The following is a 6,406-nucleotide window of genomic DNA, read 5'->3' on the forward strand; positions in this document are numbered from 1 at the left end:
GTATTTTTACAGTCTTTATTTTACAGTTAAAATATATGTTTATCAAATAAAGTCTAATGTTACAACTAATCAAGGATGCCTTTTATCTGGCAAAACATCAAGAAGAACTTCTTATTTACAAAGTCAGCCTGGCTGACATTATAAATAAGAATAACCATCACATTCTGTAGCAGGGAGTGGAAGTACAAAATACTGTCATCCTCTGAAAGTATCTAGTATCTGCGCAAAAGGTTTGTTGAAACAAAAATTCCCTAAAAAGAGACATGTCTGTTTGATCTCTGCTTGCTGCCGGCTGCCACGCCCACCTGTCCCACTGCTCATGCTCAACACCTGTTCCTTATAGGCACCTCTTCAACACCAGATTTCTGTCACATCATCAAACACTTTTGGTTAGTAGATGCCCAGTGTTCTCTTCTTCTTTATGCCTGATTGATCTGTTACAACCGCCACGCCTGTTTCCTGGTTTTCCCGACTCGCTCTGCTCCTGATCTCTGGACAACAACCTTTTTGTCTGCTCATTGGACTTTGAGTTTGAGCTTCCTCCTTGGATTTGTTTTCTGCTCTCGGCTTCCTCGTGCATGACCGTCGCTTGCCACCCTTGGACCACGATTAAAGGTTGCCTCTCTACCGGACCAGCTCTCAGAATTAAATGCCTACCTCTCTAGCGGTTTGCCCACCACTCACCGTGACGTCACTGTCTATTTAACATCAAAGGGATTCAGCAATTCTTCAGGGTCTTTCCCAGCCACTTGCCTGTCCTCTCTTTTTCTCACCTGAGGCTCTTGCTCCCATCAGCTGTTTTATTATAATAAATCCTGTTAAACTTTCTTGTTGTCCGGCTGAACTTGTGAATCCAAACCTCTGGTTCTGTCAATGTCACACTTTAAAATCCTTCTTTTTCTCATTGAAATCATGCATTTGGGGTCTATATAAAGTGAAACTACAATGCTTTGGTTTAAATTCCTCCTTATTTTAACTTTGGCCCTTCTTCACCCCTTTTCTGGGGCGTGTCTCAAAGCAGCTGGTTTTGATGCTGTTTCTTTAAATCCAAATAAGTCACTTCGCAGGTTAGTAAATGTAGCAACATAATACAGAGTTTGCAATAGTGCAAAAGTAAGTGAAAGAACAAAAGTGTGAGATGACTTCTCTGTAGGATGGTTTGACTGTGAGAAAGGAACTCAGAGTTTGGAATGAGCTGCTTTTTCTTCACAAGAAAAGAAGCGCCATAAGGTGGATTAGGTGTTTGATCAAGATGCCTCCTGGCCACCAAGCAATTGGAGATTTACCAGGCATGTTCAGCAAGGAGGAGGTGACAGGTAGACCACGAGTCTAACAGGGATTACATATCTGATCTGGCAAGGGATCAGCTCTGAATCCCCTCGGGGGAGAGACTGGTGAGCACTGAAACAACTCTAACCTTCCACAGCTTGACTTTGTTTAAATGGAGGAGGAAAAAAAGGTAAATTAACTATATAAATTGTGTCAGTAAGCAGACAGTTTTTTTTTAATTTGTCATGTAAGAATTTTGACATAAAGCTAAAAATGAAAAAGGGTTAAATAAATTGCGAAATGTATTATTTTTCTCCAGTTTATTTTTTTGTTGGTTTTGTCATCTCCTTTAACATAAGGAGAAAGCAGCTGTATTTTCCCACGACCTAAAAGAATCTGAGACAAAGTAACACAATTAAATTACCCTTAAGCCTGTTCATCTGCAGGCACTTTCTTTGTCCTTAATGAGCTTACACTTCTTCATTCTCTCCCAGCAACTATAATCTCTGATTTTGGACATATTCCAGTGTAGCACTCAGTGTGTGTGTGTGTGTGTGTGGGGGGGGGGGGGGGGGGGGGGGGGGGGGGGGTGCATGTGGGCTTTTTGCTTTTGGCAGCATTGCAGCCTAACAATCACTTCTTCTTTTCATTTTCTGTGTGTGTATGTGTGTGAATATTTGTTGAGGGATAAAGACAGAAACCACACCATTGCCTGAGTTGGGTGTACTTTTTAAAATATTGTCTTTTTTATGTATTAAGTTTTTTTTATGATAAGTGCCTCTGTGGTTGTGTGTGGTCTCAGTTGGTTCCAGTCATTAATGCTGGCCAAGAGTTATTACGGCATCTTCTTCTCTAACCCTGCTTTGTGGGAATTTATACTGCTCATCTTTTTCACTCATCCCCCCACTTCTCAGTCAAGTTACAAAATAACATTATATTCATATAAAGGAATAACCTTGATTAATATTTACATTTCTGAGGGTTTTTATGTTAAATGATTTATTGGGGTAAAAAATACAAAACTGAAAATGTGTTGGCCACTCAGGTCTGAATGTTTTCTTTTAAAGCATTAGTTCTCATGACTCGTTGTGGGGTTTTGTTGAAAAAATATGAACTTATCTATTATAGATAAAACTTTGAACAGTTTGAAGTAATATTGTTTAATCCTGATCAGATGACAAGCTAACAGTTGTAGTCGAATTGGTGCAAAAACCAAAATGGATTGTTGCATTGTGTAACATATCTGCGGTCAAATTATTATAAAAATTTATACATGAAGTAATTTTGTGGTTATGCAGTGAAGACATGCATGCATGGAAAAATATCACATTGTCTGTTTTGAATTATTTACAAAATGTTGGTTTTCCTGGGAAATTGTGTTTAAATATTTGTGTGTGGCTGTATTATTAATAAAAGTTTTGGACCAGGACTAAAGCTGGGTCGTAGTGAACTCTAAAAGGTACAAAAACGAATGTTCCAACCCTTCTGCTTTATATAAGAAAAAGAGAAAGAGAGGGGTATGAAGATACCAATAAAATATTAAACCATTATTTATGGGAATTTCTGAATTTGGGCATAGATCCAGCACATCTAATATTTTGTAAAGATTCAGTTCATTTAAATTTCTCAGTTGTCAACAATATAGTACAGTACAGGTTTTATTTAAAGTAGTAAATATATTCAAACTTGCATGCAAAGAAAATGCCATTTTGTGAGCTTTTACATGACCATTAATTTCACATTTTATGGTTCTTCTGGCAGAAACATGATGTTCCTGCAGGAAGTGCCCCGGGCTGCACTGGGAATTTTACAGCTGCTGCTTTGTTGATTTAGTTACTTTATGATTATTTGCATTTGCAAAAGTACTGCATTTGAGAAACATTGAGGTTTATAATAGAGCATTCACTTGAATTTCTATGAAATCTTTGATGTTAGGTTGGCAGCAATCTGCGCAGATCTTAATCCAGGTTGAAGTAGCTGTTAACTTTAATTTCTTCAGAATTAAACTCTCCACACATTGAAGTTTTGAAAGTAATGTATAGCAGGTAAGATATAAATTTTGTGAATGCCTATGAAACATTCACACTGTTGAGATCATTTTGTATTCCATACGTTTTCGGCATGTATCTCATTTTACAATTTTTGTGCAATTGTATAATTTACATATCAAAATGTTCCTTTAGGACATTTTGGTACTTAATCAATTTATAATTTTTTGAGATATGCCACTTTTTGTCATTAAAACTAAAAGGAGCTGTCTTCAGTATCCTTAAAACCTTTCAAAAATATTTTATAAATCTTTATTGTATTTTTACCTTTGTTCTGGTTCTGCTTATTTTAACTTCTTTGTGCTAATTTCRGGTTCTTTCAGCTTCTACTCTGCTGATTTTAGCTTTTACCTGCTGTTTTTGCTGTCATTCTGACCTTTTTCCACTATTCTTCTGCTAATTGAAACATTTGGTGCTTCTTTCAGCTATTTTCTGGTAATTTCATCTGTTTTCTGTGTTTTTAGAGAAGTTGTTCATAACCTTTCCACAGAACTTCATTTTGTATAGCATAAAGTATTCCTTTAGACCTACAAGAGAGCTTAAACATATGACACTACATAAAAGGCTTTCATCTTTATGACCACATGTGGTGGATTAATGTATGACCATTTCCTTCACTAAGTACCCATAGTACCTACTGACACCACACCTTTCACATAACTTCCTTTTGGAGCTGTGGAAACATATTTGAGGGGGTTTGACGAAAAACAAACAAAAACAGGAAAACTCATCAAAGCTCTAAATGTTTTTTTTTCTTTTTTTTCTGTGAACCAGCCCTCTTTATCTGAGAGGAACAGTGGGATATTAACCCCTGCAGGTGATACAGGATATGTCACGTCACTCACCTCATCTAAACAGTGCTTGTGTGCCTGCTTTGTGTTAGCACTAATCATTACCCTATGTGATCCATATGTTCTTGCTTTAATGAGTAGCTGTTTACTTGAGCGCTGAAATTCCTCTGAGTCACCCCTTCAGGGCCGCTGACACGTGTGCAAACTCCAGATCCGCTTTGAATAAAGCCGAACCTTCACCAACATGTACACATACTCATCCCAAACACACAGCCAGTTCCTCTTTGCAGCTCTTGATTGCACTGCTCTGATTTTGATTAGAGGCTCATCTCTTTCAGATCTCAGAAATGTCTCTGAGGTCGAGTGGTTTGATGGTTTCATGTGGACGCCAACACACAATCAGTAGAAGGCATGCTTGTATGGCACTGTGGCTCTGGTGGGAATATGTTTAGGTCCAACAATTGTGGTTTGATGTTTACAAAAAGAAAGCTGGTTAGGTCACAAGACCTAAACAGTTTTAACCCATGCCACCCCAGGAATCTAAACACATAACAGACTACTGTACTGAGGCACAGAGAGGTTCACACGATCAGACATTCAGGCTGTTCTTATTTAAAACACAGTGAAACATTTCTGCAGTTGTGTTCTTCTCTGGTGCCAAATCACAGCAGACTAATAATCATTTGAACTTTCACCCGTTTGTGTTCTATTTAATGTAGTTTACATGTTGTTGTTTTTTCATAATCAATAGAAATTTAGTGTGTACATCGTGATATTTGTTTTAAGAATTAAAAATTCATAACGTAAGATAGTAAAGAACTATAATGTGTAAGTTACATTTCTTATTTTTTGATTTTAGTAAATGCAATCGTTACATAATGAAGAACAAAAACATGTCAGAGCAGCACTAGGAGTAAATTTTATGTGTTGATTTTTTTTATTATGATTTTAATGTTTGCAATGTTTAAATGGCAAATAAGATTTTAATAAATATCTATTATTACAACCCCAACTCAAGAGTTCTATTATTTTTATTTAATTGAAAAAAAAACTGAATTGGAAATCTTTGTATCTAAACTGGAAGTTTACAAGTAATGTATTTTCTTAATTTTTTTTAACTAAACCTGATTTAAGTTGAAGTAATTTATTTTATATATACTGATCTGTGTACATATTATTTAGCATATTTTGTTTGCTGAACTGACAGATGACATCACTTGTAGACCAAAACTAGTCCAAATAATCTACGTTCTGTAAAATTGACAAAATTTAATTAATCAAAGTTTATTATCAAAAATACGTAGGTCTCATTAAAGAGTTTGTTTTCAGCTTTGAGTTCATGTTTGTTTTTAAAATATTTTTGTGAGTAGTCTTTAGGTAGACAGCAGTCAGCACAAATTCTTCTAGAAAAACAACAAATATTTGTTGGGAGGCACACAAGATATAAAGTAAATTCTGATAAAAACAGATCCACCTGGGGAATTAATTTTTTTCCAATACATATTAATCTAATCTTAAGCATTTCAATAGCAAATTGTGAATAAATGCTATTTTGTGAATTTTTAAGCAATGTCTTATTTGTAATAAATAATTAGACAAACTAGATCTGTTTTGCGTCACAGTGTTGCAAACGCACTTTGTTACACAGACTTCAACCCATGTTGCAACACTGATATTCTTTTATAATTATAATCATGTGACGGAAAATTGTTGTGTAAAAACCCACAATCCTGCACTGGCATATGAATTTTTTAGAACTTGGATTGTTTTAAATGGGGGGGGGGGGGGGCTCTTCTTTTGATCCTGTTCTAGCAGTAGAAGGCTCCCATGAAACAAATCCTTCTCACTTCTCCAAACTAAACATGTCTTGACCGCTGTCTGCCGCAGATAAGATACTGACTACTCAGAGACACTTCTCATGCCCACACTTTTAAAAACAATGGGATCTTTTGAAGAGCGGTAAATGTATCCTGGTACGTATAAGTCGGAACAGCTGAGAAAGGCTTTTATGAGGCGATGTGCTCAGCCAAAGACGTGGTAATCAGTGTTCAGATTTGTGTCAAACGGGCAGAGGAATGTGAAATGGACACGACCGGTGTGAGAGCCAGGGGACAGGAAATAAAGGACAGATAGAGAAGTGAGAGAGAGCGGATAGAGTAAATAAACATAGTCGGGAAGTGTTGAGTCCATGCACAGGACGTGGCTTAGTGTGTGTGTGTGTGTGTGTGTGTGTGTGTGTGTGTGTGTGTGTGTGTGTGTGTGTGTGTGTGTGTGTATTTATAATTAAATTGTTTGTGC

At 36.6% G+C, this 6,406-nt stretch overlaps 1 protein-coding gene across 2 annotated transcripts in view; it reads left to right on the plus strand.

The window, feature by feature from the left end:
• mdfi (MyoD family inhibitor) overlaps positions 1 to 6,406 on the plus strand; it is a 39,668-nt gene that overhangs the window by 15,258 nt on the left and 18,004 nt on the right. The gene's annotated exons all lie outside the window — the stretch shown is intronic.

This window comes from Austrofundulus limnaeus, unplaced genomic scaffold, assembly GCF_001266775.1.
Source record: "Austrofundulus limnaeus strain Quisiro unplaced genomic scaffold, Austrofundulus_limnaeus-1.0 Scaffold11, whole genome shotgun sequence".
In the NCBI taxonomy this organism is placed as follows: domain Eukaryota; kingdom Metazoa; phylum Chordata; class Actinopteri; order Cyprinodontiformes; family Rivulidae; genus Austrofundulus; species Austrofundulus limnaeus.